The sequence below is a fragment of the Ptychodera flava genome, chromosome 15 (assembly GCF_041260155.1).
Source record: "Ptychodera flava strain L36383 chromosome 15, AS_Pfla_20210202, whole genome shotgun sequence".
Classification (NCBI taxonomy): domain Eukaryota; kingdom Metazoa; phylum Hemichordata; class Enteropneusta; family Ptychoderidae; genus Ptychodera; species Ptychodera flava.
Genome location: NC_091942.1, coordinates 34537522 through 34555963, shown reverse-complemented (window position 1 = coordinate 34555963; position 18442 = coordinate 34537522). Strand labels below are relative to the sequence as shown.

General features: G+C 37.0%; 1 long non-coding RNA gene across 3 annotated transcripts in view; it reads left to right on the top strand.

The window, feature by feature from the left end:
- Nucleotides 1-18442, top strand: part of LOC139151977 (uncharacterized) — a 44506-nt gene that overhangs the window by 14156 nt on the left and 11908 nt on the right. The window contains exon 1 of one of the 3 annotated variants that reach the window (XR_011556527.1): nt 4630-4860. The exons of the other annotated variants lie outside the window; for them this stretch is intronic. This is a non-coding gene — a long non-coding RNA (uncharacterized lncRNA). Of the gene's footprint in view, nt 1-4629; nt 4861-18442 lie in introns of those variants that run through there. 3 annotated transcript variants of the gene reach the window in all.

Sequence of the window (18442 nt, the reverse complement as noted above, 5' to 3'; positions counted from 1 at the left end):
TTAGAGACAGAAAAAAAAGGTTATTATGATCTATACTATTAAATTGATAAGGTTTGTTCACTCGGAACAGACATATGTATTCTTTTACTTGTTTGGACTGTCTGCATGCAAAAAGAATCTTTGGAAAACAACGGGAGAATTAATGAGCTATAAAGACTCTAAATGACACTGGGACGACACTGTCGTGCTACCGTCACTTGGCTTTGAGCAATTCCCACTTTTACGTTTCTCACTTAAGTTCCATGTGAAGTACCAAAGGGAATACAATTCAACATTAGCAATTTTATTTCAACAGATGTGCCCAACACGATTCACAGAATAATTTGAAAACAGCGTCCTTCAGTGAGGTGTCTCAGCTGTTGTAGAGGCAAGAGATGTTTTCCCAGTAATTCCTCCTGATTTGGGACGGCGTCTATAATATACCTAGGATAGATTTAAAGCATATATGGCCAGTTCTACACTATCAATCAATTAGGTGTTTTCCAGGATACAGGCAACTTCATTCCATCGACTTGAGTGTACAGCACTGCCCTGGAAATCGGGTCGTTTGCATCGCCTCGTTCTAAATGAACATTAAAACTCAGTGGCGACCCTAAATTAGCTTATGTTACTTGAAGAAGCAATGAAGATAGTCCATTGAGATTTTATTTCACACTTCAAAGTCTGAAAGCGGTCGCGTCGTGCTCTCGATTGCCATGTGATATATCTCAATACACTCGCAGTCATTGTGCCTGTGGGGTTTCATCTTTTATTGACAGTTGTTTACCATCCTTCCTAGCTTACTGATGCTGTACATTGAAAAAACTGCCGCCATGCACAGAACAGTGAACTCCACAATCCACCTACATGCATTTGGATAATGAATAGATTTTTGCTTTCTGACAGCAATCTTAATTATTTTCACGAAACACTTCCTTTTATTCAAATATACTTTAGATCATAATGAATGACGTACGAATCCTAGGAGGAAAGCGAAATTCGCTCATTAAGATGACAAGGGCATGACACGCTGTCAAATTAATATAATTGACATTTATCGATCGATGCTTTTTTATGCAGTATCCATATTTACACAGTAAAATTATTTGTACTGTGATCTTCACACAATAGTGCCAAAACTTTTTGAATAGAATATTGAACCACTAATCACAACCTTTTGATGACCTTTCATTAAGATATATATAATACTGTTTTCAACATAAACGCCAATTGATAAACATTTCTTTGCAAATGTGATAGCCCATTATCGTCAAATGGTAACATGAGTTTTGCCTCGTAAACAAAGTGTATTGTCCAAGGTGCAGCCGACGACGAAATTATCGAATTGATGTGACGAATTGGTGTATGAAACAGTCATGTGGATCATTAGATCATAATGAATGACATACGAATCCTAGGAGGAGAGAGGAATTCGCCCATTAAGATGACAAAGGAATGACATGCTGTCAAAGTGATATAATTGACATTTATCGATCCCCGCGGATTTCTTTTTTGTGCAGTATCCATACTTACACAGCAAAATTATTTGTACTGTGGTCTTCACACAATAGTGTCAAAAATATTTGAATAGAACTGCAAATCACAACGCTTTGATGACCTTTCATTAAGATATATATCATTCTGTACCTAAGATAAAAGACAAACATTGCTTGGTAAATTTGATAACCAATTATTAATTGTCAGTTTTGCTCGGTAAACAAAATGTATTGTTCAAGGTGCAACCGACGACAGAAATTATAAAGTTAATGTGACGAATGGCGTATGACACGGTCATGTGGCGATCTGCTTTATGCTAACGTGAGAAATAATAACTTATACCGTGTTTCATGGTCGTCATCGAGAAATAATGTATGAATAAATACTATGTTTATCGTTGAAAGAGTTATCGCTTAAGGTAGGGCAGTATTCGTGAAAGGTTTGAACTTTCAGCCAATTCAAAATTGTTTGCATGTAGAAATGCAAGAAATTATGCTCTCAATATTGTCATTTTCTTGAAAATTTCACACAAGACCTGGAATGAGAAATTATTTTGAAAAATGTACTTAAATGGTGATGTCATCATGCTAGAGTACGAGATAAAATGGCAAGACTATTACTTGCTTTCCAAAAGAACCCTGTGACAAAAATACTGAATACACAAGTTTTTAGCGCTTAAATGTGTCATCGTATACCTTCACTGCTTGGTCTGCAACTGTACAGAGTCTTTTCTTCTTACAATTTAAAAAAAAAATTACGTGTAAAGGAACGTTTTAGAACTCCACACCTGAAAGAAATAGCAATGCTTCAGTCTCAATCAGCTCCATACATATTTTAGGCTGAAATTTTTAATAAGCAGTGTGAACTGCATCAAATTATTAGTTAAGGACATGGCAAATCTCTACACAGTGTATTTTAAAAAGCAAGACAGCGAATTGAAGAACGTTTTTATTTTTCGAAGAGCACTCGAAGTGATATTACGTAATTTTTAATGTCTTCAGAATGGGAAACATACAACATGTACAATCTGAGTCTAGAAAATGAAAATGAAAATGGTCATTTGTAAAACTTTAGTCTATCTTCGCTGCTAAGATTACTTCCGAATCTGGCGTGACAAAAACTGACTTCAATAAGTACACCAAGTATCGCCAAAAGAGCATATTAGTTATGTTTCTGTGAACGAAATCAACACACCAAATAACATACACATGGACAAGTATCATTGTCTATAACAAAGTTAGAAAGTGGCATTAGCAGAAATTAGCAGTATAGGTGAACCTGAACAACAAAGATAAGATCAAAGATATCGACATGCATAATACGGTCGCATTGGTGTACTTTTTATTTGTATGTATATGCTGAGATAGAAGAAACGTCCAATTATAGACTTCCGAATTCTCAAAATCTTACAGTTTCCCTATTTCAGGACTCGTATTGACTTCTTTCGACATTAGTGGATCAATTAACTTTTAGCCGTTTAAAAACCCGAACATGCAGATTTCTCGAGAAAGCAAATACTTATAGTCGCGCCAGCGGCTTACTGACTACGCATGCGCTTATTCATAATATACTATGCGAGTAACCGGAAGTGTACCCGACCCTTCTTTTATGGGCGCCGCCATGTTCTTTTTTGAGTACTCGTAAATAAACAAATACGAAACAAATTACTATTATTTAACATGCCTTTTATAAAATATACCTCTTTTATAAGCCAGTAAATGTTATTATGCACCTTGTCGCTGATACAGAATATCGTTAATATAGATAAAGGGAGAAAACTGTCGTGCATATGAAACGGTGGCATACGCAAAGAATGCTGGGATTGAATTATAGAAGAGGCGCCCCCTGTTCAATAATTAGATTCAAAAATTGCCGGTTTTTAGACGGAACGCTATAGTTTTCAGCTTGCAAGTGGAAGGTGGGCAGTGCGGTTACCATTGCAATGATAATGATTGCATAATACGTCCCTTGTTTAACGCAATAGGCTGTTATCATTGTAAAAATTGCCAATTTTGCCAAAATTTTTACACGCTACAGAAAATCTATACCTGCCCTGCTGCAGGGTTTGACGTCGTGTACGTACGTGAACTGCTTTCATCATAGGGAAACTGGGCATAGTTGTCATATAAACGTTTATGAAGTAACAATTACAGTTTATCATGAATCAATACAAATAACATTGCCAATCTTAACCCCTGGCGCGACACCAAGGGCTGAGCCCTATATAATATTAACGGCGGTCATTTTGGTTTTGTATCGGCAAATTTAAAGTCGTGTGATTTTCTCATCCAAACAACTGCACAGTGAGCCCTGATAATATTTAAAATGTATTCTATAACTCACTGAAAACAGAATGAGCAAAATAGTTTCTTAGAGCGTATTACCCTAGATGTTATCAACATAACTCAAATGTTCAAGAATTAAGCCTATACCTCGGATAACTAACAAGAGAATTAAACCACAGCGATAAATTTGATGCTCACAGCGCATTTGATATGTACATCTGTTGAATGCTGATTTATAACAACTTTTAACGAGAGAGAATGGTTAAACATACTCGTAAATTCACGTGTAATTGCCTACTAGGAGCAAGATGTTTCGATGTTGTGAGCATATCTTGGTAACGGAACCAGCTGAAACGTATCCTGTATGATTTTACAGAAGTTTGCCTCAGGTGTGTAAGTGGATGTTGATCGTTTCCTGTCTTACATACATCTGTGTACTATTCCTTGTCGAGAAGAAATCCTCAAAATGGCCGACTTAACATGAAAAATGGAATGGGGCGAGCATTTCATCTAAGACAGTGATTCATAACTTTGTATGAAATGTTCTTTGTTTCGGAAAGCTATCGAAAGTTTAATTGTTATTAATGAATTGCCTTTGACAAAAAGGTTATTGAAGTCCCCTGTTATCACTGAACTCTCTGACTAATATCAAACTGTCAAATGGAAAATACGCCCAGTGTCTGGTTTGTCGATGAAAGTAGGCCTTCAATCTTATGCTACGAAGTTAAGACACATTAGAATTGGCGGAGCGATATCGCGTTACTTTTTTCCGGAATTGAATACTCGGCGGAACGATCTGTTTTGACCGCAAACTTTACGGAACTACTCCGTCTGAGTGTGAGCTACTTTGAGCACCTTATCCTGTTTGCAACAAACTATAATCGTCTGTACAAATACCTACGAATTGAAACTTCCGAAAAATGTACATTTTGCGGGTTTTATTATGATAGGCTGGTATTCGGAAGCGAATCTGAAATTTGACGGGATAGCGTGACGCGACAATTCTTGAAGTGGAGTATCATCTAAAAAGGACACAATTGACCACGTGAAATACTGAAAATCTTATGAAACATGCGACAATGAAATCTACATAATACAGGTAAGATAGTTACGTCAACTTATCATAAGTTCAACACGCTCACAAACACCTGCAAAGCCGCAGCACTCTATTTCTATATATGTTTAAAAGCTCGAAAAGCTAATTTAATTTGCCTCGATACTCCTGAATACGCGTGTTCTTCTGGCCAGAGTGACCAAACCTTTACAAAAGCTGTAATAGCTGTACATGCACGATAATCGAGAAATGGGGAAATGTTTTTAACACTACCACCTATACGATCCAAGTGATTTAGCATACTTCTTCATGAAGGTGGCTGGCAAGATCACATTTTAAACCTTGTACATTAAACAGCGTACGCATGAAATTTAAAGAATTCGACATTGCTCTTCTGCTCTTGTCATTAATGTGTCAGGACTGACGACGAGGCTACAGTGGACTGATACTCTCGTTAAAATTTGACTAACTCCTACACAGAAATCATTCTGAAAAACTGCTGGCATCAATGATTGAACACTCAAATACAGAAAGCCGCCTCTGACGTAAACACCGCATACACTTCCGTATGTTCACGTTTCAATTTAGGGGGCATTGTCTAAAGGATGCTGAATACTCGACCGAGAGGATACAAAATTCCAAAAGAAATATTACCTTGCAATGTCCACGAATTCGGGGAATGTCTGATCAAATGACCTTTGAGTAATAAGCGACACAATTATAAGTGTTTCATCGCTTCACCTTGTGCAAATTCATCCATCTTCCCCAACTTCCACATCGACCGTTAACAGCGATCAGCTTGTCTTCTCTATCAACTATATTCACAGCTGACAACGTTATCAAACTTTCAATTACTTTCAAAAGGCACAGTCAGAACAACAGACAGTTTGTTATCTACATGGCTCCTTTTGACTAAATCAAGCACTGTTGATATTGTGTCTTTAGAATCTGTAATATCAAGAGCGAACACTCAGTGAATGCTCTTACACACTTTAATAGCTTATCTTCCATCCGTTTTATCTCTGAGAAACATCTATCGTGGGTTTCTTTATCCTTATCTACAGCCACATGAATCCAGGTCTCTAAGACTCGTGCGACTAACACCTAAATATCCAGGTATACTATGCCAATCACGGGTTCAGAGGCTATTGGCCATGTCGGATACTTGTCTCGATGTTTAAGTCCGTCGAAGCTTTGTGTCTCTTTCACTAAAACCTTGCCTTACCATGGCGCTGCATGTGCTCTCTGCCGTTCTTGTTACGTCTCGTGGGTCTGCATTTCTCGCAACGAGAGATTATGAACACTTTAAAATATAATGTAGTTGGCGCGACTCCCACAAACCTATACCTGCATCTTGATACGTTTAATAGTAGGATTAAGGTTTCGCAACTTTCAGTCAAACTTCCAAAATCTCTCTTAATCCCTGTAGACATTAAACATTAATAAGAGACACCCACGCCCAGAAAGCTCTGAAATATTGTTCTTCAAAGGATAATAATTATAATCAAATAGTAGGCCTAATCATCATGTTTCGAAAGATGTACAATTTGATCATAGTAGACATTCTTCAAAATTTGCAATTTATATTTTATGAACCAGCAGTCGATAGAATTAATTGAGCCGCAAAGAGCTATCGTGGGTACGAAATACACGATATAATAATGTATTCTACATGCAACAATCATGATATTATAATGAAAGATGTACGTCAAAGCATAATGTAGCTTTGTTCCAAGTCTAGATTTAATCTCTAACATTCACTCATTTGCAGTCTACATAAAGTCTTCATTACAACTGAATTGAACCCAGTTAACATATCGAAAATACAGGACACAATAAACTAATGTAGTTTCTTAGCAATTTGCATGGAGTGCCACAGACAATAAATGATCCATACATGCCGTACTTTTGTTGCAAAAATGATACATGTTCATTTTAACCTGTGATTTCCTTTGAGGCCGCACTGTATTTCCTATTTGTTAGGCTGGAGCTATAGCACTGAATACAGCAATTTAGAGGGTTGGTACATAGCGCAAAAAGAAACCAATGGTACTTTAGGCTCTGTAAATCTTACAGGTCAATGTCTCTGTGACTGCATTATAGCATCATGTTATTGCCTTTTGGTCACAGGGTAAGAATATAGAATTACACCTATACCCAGTACCTGCTGTCAGCTGAAGAAACGTATCCTTTGTCGTTTTCATCCTACGCCATTTGGTAACAGGCATATCTCTTACATTATCTTTCAAACATAACATGAAATAGTTATCAGGATGTAGATAAATCATCTCCTTCAGCAGTTGGTCGACCTTTATCGTGTATTATATTATAGCTTTGTCAATACAAAGTGAATTTGTGACGTCATATCCTTAGATTATAACTGATAATATATCCGATTATCCAGCATTGTGGTCCAAGATGTTTTCTACGTACATCTACAAACTAAATGGCATCGCCAAAACTATAAAATAATACCAATAATGTACCCCCGGCCAAAAATGGATTCAAGCAAACTTTGCTGTCGCCCATAATGGGCCGAAAGGGGGATACATTATTGCTTAATTCTTTGAGTCATGAAGATAACTACATGCGTGAAAGTTATTTCGGATACTATTTTGGTGACGCTTTCTTCTGTTTAATGATTCCTTACCCATGAAAACTTCTAGATGTAATGGCCAAAGCATGTATATGACTTACCATTGGTTGCATGTTTTAAGACTTAAAGTGGCACTCCCACTTGGTAACATTTTTAAAACACATTTTCTAGTGCCAATGGTCGATATTTGACGTGGTGACTGCGCGCGGATCGCGAGATATCGATAAAAACATGTCCTCAAAAAAGTAAAAGTTTGAATTCCGGTGGCCCACCTAAATTCAGCTTCCGAACATCTAACGTTCGGCACTAGGGCCATTGTCAACTAAGCTATGGAGTACGAGTCTACACTGACGCTGCTGTACGCCACAGTACCACTTGCGTCGGTGATCGGTCATGCCCCGTGGGAGAAAGCTGAGTCTTACTGACTTGGTGAAAAAAACGAAAAACAATTTTTGCTGATTCCACCAGAATTCGCATAGGTGACTAGCCCAGTTATGTGCGGTTGATACATAGCGGCCACCGCGTGGTATGCATAGACGCATACCACGCGCGCGGCGAACCACGCGTACTGTGTGGCAGACGACAAAATGTAGTCATCGGAGACGGCTGATGGAGACATAAACTGATGTTTATGTGGTATTGGTTAAAAATATAATACAACTGATTTAGAATAATGAAAACGACAAAAGCTAAGAAGAAGTTTTCAAAAACTGACCTGTGGTAAAGGCATAATGCTGTATATAAAGTCTTCGCAGTGGGAGGTAAAATTGCGTCGTTCAAACTTATTATGGACTCCCTAGAATATCGTCAATCAGCACAACAACAAACCTTCGGGGAATTTCGCGTCATAATGAGAAACGATCGTAAAACTTCGGGATGTGAAAAATACGCTCGGGAAATGACATGTTTTTATCGATATCTCGCGATCCGCGCGCAGTCGCCACGTCAAATATCGACCGTTGGCATTAAAAAAATATGTTTTAAAAATGTTACAAAATGGGAGTGCCTCTTTAAGTATACGCAACAGGTATTTGCTATTTTACATGAAAATTTATTAACACAATGAATACGCAATAGTGTCTAACAATATCAATTTTACAATATTAAAAGTTATAGTGCGACATAAAGTATTAAAACCCCTGGTAAAGAATCAGAAAGTAAACAATTCCTGTTGCATTGCGAGGAAGCCACTGAAATTAGTAACAAAACCAATTTATAAAATGCCACGCGTTCCGAGTCGCTTAAAAACGTCGTAGCTTTGATGAACACAACATGTTTCTCTAAAATCTTTGTTTCTGTTTGGTGAAAGGTAGCTTCTTGGCCATCAATTTTCAAAACTTTGATATTCAGTTTTAATTCCAATAATTGTCTTAAGAAAAATGTTGAACGTTTTATTACACTGAGTGAATTGCGAGTCTGTATTTCATTATGAAGTAGTGCATGTTTAAATGTTTAAATCCGACGCCTAAATAGATAAGATAATGTGGCATAACTGTTTTTTATCGGTATTGACATATGTAATAGTCATACTTCTCATTATTCAAAGTGTAAGAGTAAACAAAATATGTCCGTCACTCCACGGAATATTTGATTGGTTGACTTTGTTCTAAATAGCAAAATAAACATGAAGGATGATCGCAGAGGAATTATTTACTTTGTAGACCAGGTTGATAAGATCTTTCTTTACTACAACAATTACAAACTCAGCAATTTATGATTGTTATCATGCTACATCTTACATAAGCAACATTTTGATTAATAGGAATTGATAGTTATTCATCAAGAACACCAGAATCATTTTATCTTGGGTTTGTATAACATCCGCTTGTAGTGTATGGCATACGTGATCGGTCAAAGAAATCTCGTACACAGTCCAAGGTCGTCAACATCCATAAACACTCCGAAAGCGACATGTTGAAAATCCTCGTAACCTATCGAAGGCGTCGCAGTCAAAACCACTCTGGTTAATCCTCACCCTTAAGAAAAGAGTGAATCGATAATCGAGCTAAATTGTTGCGTTGAATTTCTCTGGTTGAGTTTATGAAGAACTCGCTTATACACCATCGCTATCGTGCATCGCTAAAGCAATACTAAACTGGGCTTCAAAATTCGGTCAACGTTATTAAGTCGTTTAACAAGAAGCCACGGCCTGTTGAAAACGTAAAGACCGTCCATATCCCCAAGTCCACTTATTTAAGCAGTTACGTCTAAAATTATTCAATACGCCAAATATTATACCTTTAGGTATTTTGTAAAACCCGCCGTGTAAGGATTTTATTTGTGCCAAATAATGTTGAAAGCGGGAAAGCCTGTCCCGTTGTGCTTTAGTGGGCGGATGTGGTGAACGTCGTTGGTGAGTGTCAATGTTTAACAAATGTTGCGAGAGTCGATTGAAATTCAACATTGTACACGGTGTTAGGTTGAAGGTCACCCATAAATCACGGGTGCATCTATGATATTCTAGAAATTAAACATGTCTTCACTTTTTCTTAAATTTATAATAGGGAGAGATTTTCTTGACCATTTAGAAAATACTGTCTTGTCAGTACAATACGTGTACGGACCCTCAGGTAACATTAGCGCGCAAACAGATATGTCCCTCAAGAAACATCGAGTCCCTTCCTGACATTTTGTTAGGTTCCTGTCTTACTAATGTTACCGTGTGTTGAATAATAATGTTAGCGTAAGGGTGATTGGGTTAGTTTTCTCGTATAACGTTACTCACTTGTCGGTACAAAAGCTTGTATACTACTGTATGTTTACCCATTGATATTGATCCGAATATTAATACACTTAAACTATGCTGGAGTAAGTCATCGATATGTTCTGTAAAGAATTAATGGAAATACATTAATGATAAGCTCTACTTGACTGCGTTACGCATGTCCTTCAAAAACATTACTGGTTATAAAGACCGAATAGACTGCATGTGACAGTCGTGTTTGAACATTTGTCATGTCCGAATTAGAATTTCTCGTCGATTGCTTCCTCGTTTTGTGCATGATGGCCTTTCTACAGGTCATTCATCCTATTCTCAAATAGAAGCAAAGAGTTTCCATTATTTGTATTCAGAGTGCATTGTGTGCAGATTTTCAGTTGGCGCGGTAGTACTTTATGTAATCATGCTTTCATCTCTTTAATGGAAAGCCGTCTTATGACTTCATCCCCGCTCTACGCATATTGTACACTCAACACATTGGCCTACATACAATTGCTTCCTCTTTCGAGTTCCTCGCTTTCCGTTCTCAAAGGTCGTACAACGTCTATTTAAAAAGCAAAACACAATTTATAGTTCTATAGGTTTTGCTCGCATCGGCCGTCTATGCAAAGACATAAATGTTCGCTATGTCACTGTTGTTGTAGTTCATTTCAGTTCCTTAACGTTGGTAATTGCAATTTGCACATCAGAGGAATTAAAGATATTCATCAATCGCAAGGAGAAGTAGCAGCCGAATTTATGTGAAGCTGAATGCTTGCCAAGGCTGACCATGCTACCTCAGAGTCAGTAAATAGAAAAATGCCGTACAGTTATTACTATAACCAGGATATAAAATACAGAAAAAAAACATTTAAAGAAACCTCTAAAGTAACAGTACATATGCAGACTAGACATGGACTTTTGAAAATTATCGAATTGTTTCGTGTGTGTGTATAGTTTCTTCAGAACAATCAATCTAGCAATGAAATGAACAGTAGGTTAAAATGATTTTGTTGACAAAAGGTGTAAATCGACGTCTATTGGATTACACGTGAGGGGTGAATTAGATTGAGAAGCTGGTGGTGAGCCCCAGACAGTAATGTATGATAAAATATTTAAATGATGAAAGGTTATCTCGAAAATGTCATCTGTAATTAAATTCTCAGCCCCAGACAATAATGTATGATAAAATATTAAAATGATGAACGCTTATCTCGAAAATGTCATCTGTAATTAAATTCTCAATCTCTGGAGACAGAAAACCAGGCATGTTATCCTAACTAAAGGTTAGAAAATAATCAAAGAGTCCTGGGGAAAGGAAAATGGAAACTTTATCTTCGGTTAGTATTTTTCATGCTGAAGGGTATTAGCAGTCTAAGCCTGCACAACTGAGTTTCAAGTTGAGAAGCTCGGTATGATGATTTTTCGTCCTTATTTATAAAAAAAACCACTTTGAATAAGTATCGTTAATATCTTTCCACAATCAGAAATTGCTTAATAACTATGAAGACGTAACCAGTGTATTCTGTCAGCCGGTACAGATACGCTAAAATCGAAGAGATATGAATCGACGCAGGGGTAAACTAAGAAGGGGATAGTTTGAGACGCAGACAAGTGCTGATGAATCTGAAAGTACACATTAAGAAGCGATATCACGCACTTCTAAAAGAGCGAGCATATCACTTTTAGAATGTGACAATACACCAGTCTGACTATCGAGACCAGACCTGGGTAGGTGTAATCCATACTATCATCTATCTTGATTGTGTTCAAAGTACGCTTTCCAAGGTTAATGTGTTTTAGAGTAAAAGTACAAGCCTATTTCCGATACAAATCGATACGGCCTGTTGCCAAGTTACAGATGAACATCTTTGACAAATCAATGACTAAATAGACGTAAATTTAATTTATCCTTGAGCCAAATGAACTAATTTTCTAGCAATTTTGTACAGCTTATAAGTGATAATGTGATGCGAAAAGGTGCCGGTACCGTCAAAACCAAACAGGCAGTTGGGAATTTAAGGTAAAGTACATCTTATATTCTTTAGAAAGTACTTAATACGATAATATCTGACTATGCTTGCTTCATAGAAAAGATATTATCTTATAATTACAGAATGATGGAAATCAAATTTAGTCATATAATCAAGACAGCCGAGTCGGAATTGGCAAGGTTCATTTTCTTGCACATTATCTCACGGAAGGATGAATGGAGCAGATGTGATCGAAATTGGTAAAGATGAAGTCGGGTACCGATGGATAGATTGACGTGAAAGAGTAGATATGAATAATTCATCCATTGAATATGTATTCCAGGTTTAACGGCATTCTTTGCTTCATTTACGAACTAATTATGTGATCTATTCTTTCAATAAAATCGATGCATCATGTTTACTAATTTTAAGCACATTCGCTCTATCCATTTCTGAGATATACGCCAGAGATGGAACTAGACACATTTGAAACAACTATCTTTGCCAGAGAGGCAACAATCTTTGCCAAACTGGCTCTTAATAAGCAAATATGCCAAGTTGTTGTCCTAAGAACAAATTTTAAAAACTGCTTTATTTACATCTTTTCTAGCTTTTGAGGCCAAATTATCAAAGACTATTTACACAACAAAAACTATCACAAATGTACCCAATTTTAGGTGTACCTTAATCAGTTACCTCAAATCAATGTGTTGCTAACAGATGTGCTTTTGTTGACGCGAAGGCAAATCCATGGCTTCAGGGAGTGACCTCTCAGTGTAAACAACGCATGTACATAACAGACACGAATGAGATTACGAGAAATCGCACTGATGCTATCTTTCTGAATTCCTGAAATTAATTGTGGCAGTCTTGATTATGTAATTAAATGTCCGCCCTAGAGAACCCCAAGAGAAAACGTACGTCGCTTCACGATTTAGTTTTCAATGACTGTAAAAGACATTCGTATTATAGAGATAATGAATTGCATTTGCTTACTAAAGAAAATCTCCGCAGAGTCCTGCACTGCTAAAACATTCTGACGAAAAGAATCATTGGAAGGAGATGCATAGGAAAATCACAGTCATAGCAATGTTGTCTGCGATACAAAAATGTTTGTCAAATCGGTTTAGCTATTAGCCTTCGACTGATGAATATGTGAGAGAAACTCTCAGGCGTCTTATCTACGGTATTGTACCTGTCTTACAATTATGCTGTGTCGTTCTATTAGATACGCTGTCCTGACTAACGTCGATATGTTGTACTGCTCTGCTAACGAACGGCACTAAGGTGTCTCCTCAACTATGGCAACATATGACGTACAGCACATATCAGATGAGTTATATTAAGATGTATATGTGGATATCAACACATAAGGGCTACTAAAGGGGGTCAGCCAGTTCAACATCCTGAATATGAAATCTCGACCTAAATTTCAGCCGACTGAATAAAGCCGGTCGACGAAATTCACGGATTAGTTCTTCACCTTGAAGCCGTGTTGCAAATACACTAATGGTGCTTGGGCTCTTTTTGCCGGGGTTGGAAGATTTTTACAAGACATTATGCCGGACAGCAAGATGCAATGACTATCTTTGTGCGCGTAACATGATCTTGTATGCATCCCTAGAGTTTCTCAGTTTGAAGGATCCATACCGCATCAATTACACAAAAACTTTATCACATTGAGAGCACTCCGCAGAGATCGTGTCCGTACGGAAACAAGCTAATCACAAACGATGAATAATTGAACTTTGACTGAAATTACAGAAGTTTTAGATTGATTGATTCTGAAGCAAACGGGAGATTCTCTGAGCAAAACAATGTCTACTGTACGTACATAAGGTATTACCTGCATGGGCAGCCATCTGACTTGCTTTACGAGAATAACACAAAGGCAGATAGCAGAAATCAAGATTGCCCGTAAGTCGTATAGTAACCAATAACGCATTGGTGCAAAACAAACTAATAAAACGAGCGTTTGAAAAATGAATTTCGAGCACTACCCATGACTACTGAGCGGTGAAGTCGACTTCTACATTTATCGAAATTCACCACAGACAAGTAATTACATAATAATGGTTGCTGACACGCTGAATAAACAACTTGATAAATTTTCATGCAGAAAGAAACAACTTCAAGAGCAGAAAAGAGTATTTCAGTGTTGAAATGTGCCGGGGTAGAAAGTTTACTTTGATTGAGATCGGAAATAAATATCCAGTGTGATAATAACAACAGTGTGGATCAATTAACATACTGATAGTACATGGTGACAATTTGAACTGTAACAGTGAATACCACACGCTCGTGCGTCTCGCGGACTTCAGCATCGGACATCTACCTCGAATGAGCGTGTAGAGAACTACAGACGCGGACGAAACGACTCCTAGAACTGCCATCGATCCTACAGGCTTATGAAGTGACCATTGTGCCTGTGTGGTGGCTGTTCATAAGTGTTATACGCATCTACACTGTAAAAATAGCGGACGCTAGACACGTCTTTACGCGTTCAAAATGTACATGTCGGTGTTCAAATTTGAACGGCTAGTGTTCATATTGTTAACACCAGTGTTCATAATATTAACAATGATGTTCTAAACCTGAACACTATGTGTTAACAACCATCTCCTTCAAGTGTTCAAAAACTGAGCATCACAGAAATTTTACAATACTGTGAAACAATTAACAATCTTTTGTGTTTTTTACTTTACAATGGCTATATTAAATTTACTATTGCTTCACTGTCCGGTAAACGTACACGGATTTTGGTGTAACGAATTTCACACTAAGTGAAAAATATTTCCGGCCTACAATTGCTGAAAGCATATTTTTTCTAAAAAAGGAAGTATACAAAATAATTTTACACGTTTATTACGGGTTGAAAGTTCAAAAATTAGAAAAGAAAATCTGAAAACCACCATGAACGTTTTAATTTTAACATCGGCGTGCAAGAGGCGTTCTACTTCTAAACACTTGGTGTTCAAGTTTGGTGCCTTTTCCTATCCCATGATGCATCAAAACGGAAGTTGCGACATTTTTCTTGTAAGCGCACCCTGAAGTCGTGATCGTGCGGAAGCAAGACCAGAAAGGGTAAGTTTCCTCTCCAAAATAGTAAAAGGTATTAGATTTTTGAAGCATCTATATTATCGTCCTTTGAAATTAATTGTATTGTACCTTGAAATAGCTTAACTACGTGAGGAAACCTTTTTTTTCTTTCATGGCTGCTATACCAACAATTAGCTGTGACTACGCAGTGGTACTTTTGGCCATAGCCTATCGATCGATCTCACTCGGGTCAAGGGTCAACTCAACACTGATGTAGCGATAACCCTTGACCTCAGCGCGATCGATACGCCTTGCATAGTACTGCTGCGTAATCACAGCTAATACATGTCTTTTAGCAAACACAATCGCATGTAAAACATCAGTTAAAATCGTAGAGTATACAATGTATTGTTTCAGCATATGAGAGTTTGGCTTTTTATTTTAATCAGTTGATGACAAGAAGCAGCAAATATTTTGTAACGGTATTGAAGAGAGGCACTGTATATGAAAGTCTCCCCTTTTCCTTAACCTAATCAGCTCCTTGTCTTTCATTTAAAGTTTCATCTCGCCATATTACCTATTGTTGCATTTTTTCAGGATGTAAAAAGTTGGATTTAACTGAAAATCGAAGAGTTGTTATAGAAGCTGGTGGTACAGATAACGAAGAAGATGAGTGTACAGGTAGCTGTCTGGAAACAAGCTTGAGAACCTCAGTTCATCTCTAATGTAGATTTAAACTTCCAAGGGTCAGTAACTGAATTTTGATAAATTTCTGTATTTTTGTTCTGAATTAATCAAAGCTTTGGTAGCATGCTATGATCAACTAAATGTTGTCGGAGGATAAGCTTTCACAGACGTGTAGTCTCCCTTATTTAAATTAAAGCTGAAAGCGACAGACCATTCAGAGTAAAAATGTCCGCTCTGAATGACTGATTTTTCTGAAAATTTCACTCTGAATTTTCTGTCACTTTCTGCTTCAATTTTTCATCCCCCCCCCTTGCATCTGATGAAGGAGACTTCACGTCTTTGAAAACTTATGCCCTTGTAACATTTAGTTGATCATAGCGTGCTACCAAACCGTAGATTATTTTGTATTGTAGCTCAACACGTCTCTTGTACTTAGCAACTGGTTTTTAGCTTTGCTGTCAGCTAAATAGGTGGATGTGTAGCATTGTCCTCAAATTTGTACATCCAAAGGTTTTTCTTCAAAACAGCCTGTACGAATCCTTAAATATTTGGATTACAGGTCCTACGGGATTACCCTAATCAGATATGTTCAAATTATGATGAAATATGCAAAATTATATTTTTGAGGCTAATTTTGCTATTCTTTGGCAAAAATCTTCTTCTATTTTTCTGCCGTCTTCAATATTTGGTAAACATGTCCCTAAAAATGACCTTAGTCAAATTTGTGCTAGTTGTGATGAAATATTCAAATTTTATATTTCATGGCAATTTTTGTCATTTTTTGGTCAAAAAATCTTTAAAAAATCTCTTTCAACACTGCTAATCGAACACTTTTGATATTTAGGACATAGATCTCTACTGATAGTCGTTTTCAGATTGTTCAAATTATGCAGAAATTTGCAACTTTGTAATTTTAGGACATTAAAGATATTTCAGACATTTTTAAGACATAAAGGGATTACCAGAATGTGATATATTCAAGTTATGATGAAATGTACATTTTTTCATTTTAAGGGTGAATTTTACCATTTTTGGTAAAAAAAATTGTATAAAAATTAATAGCAGGAGACACCAGAATTTGAAATGTCTTTATGAATATGTTTTAAATTTCTAAGAAGTATATTCTTTAAATGTCACCCATTTATTTCAGGGTTTATTTAAAGATATTACAAACAACAAACCTTTTTGTTTATGAAGGACTTTGTTGGACTAGGAAATAGGTTTTACCCTGCCAAGGACCCACTTTCCCCACTTTCTGCATGTTGTGCCTTACTGTGATACTTTGACAACTTGACATGTTGTGTTTTCTTTAGTGTGGACAACTATATACACTGTAAAAATAGCGGACGCTAGACGCGTCTTTACGCGTTCAAAATGTACATGTCGGTGTTCAAATTTGAACGGCTAGTGTTCATATTGTTAACACTAGTGTTCATAATATTAACAATGATGTTCTAAACCTGAACACAATGTGTTAACAACGATCTCCTTCAAGTGTTCAAAACTCAGCATCACAGAAATTTTACAATACTGTGAAACAATTAACAGTCTTTTGTGTTTTTTTCTTTACAATGGCTATATTAAATTTACTGTTGCTTCACTGTCCGGCAAAAGTACACGGATTTTGCCGTAACGAATTTCACACTAAGTGAAAAATATTTCCGGCCTGCAATTGCTGAAAGCATGTTTTTTCTAAAAAAGAAAGTATACAAAATAATTTACACGTTATTACGGATTGAAAGTTCAAAAATTAGAAAAGAAAATCAGAAAACCACCATGAACGTTTTAATTTTAACATCGGCGTGCAAGGGGCGTTCTACTTCTTAATACTTGGTGTTCAAGTTTGGTGTCTTTTCCTATCCCATGATGCATCAAAACGGAAGTTGCGACATTTTTCTTGTAAGCGCACCCTGAGGTCGAGATCGTGCGGAAGCAAGACCAGAAAGGGTAAGTTTCCTCTCCAAAATAGTAAAAGGTATTAGATTTTTGAAGCATCTATATTATCGTCCTTTGAAATTAATTGCATTGTACTTTGAAATAGCTTAACTACGTGAAGAAACCTTTTTTCTTTCAGTGGCTGCTATACCAACAACTAGCTGTGACTACGCAGTGGTACTTTTGGCCATGGCCTATCGATCGATCTCACTCGGGTCAAGGGTCATCGCAATACAACTGTAGTGATAACCCTTGACCTGAGCGCGATCGATACGCCTTGCATAGTACCGCTGCGTAATCACAGCTAACATATGTCTTTTAGTAAACACAATCGCATGTAAAACATCAGTTAAACATCGTAGAGTATACAATGTATTGTTTCAGCATATGAGAGTTTGGCTTTTTAATTTTAATCAGTGATGACACAGACTGTGACAAGAAGCAGCAAATATTTTGTAACAGTATTGAAGAGAGGTACTGTATATGAAAGTCTCCACTTTTCCTTATAATAATCAGCCCCTTGTCTTACATTTAAAGTTTCATCTCGCCATATTACGTACTGTTGCATTTTTTCAGGATGTAAAAGGTTGGATTTAACTGAAAATCGAAGAGTTGTTATAGAAGCTGGTGGTACAGATAACGAAGAAGATGAGTGTACAGGCAGCTGTCTGGAAACAAGCTTGAGAAACTCAGCTCATC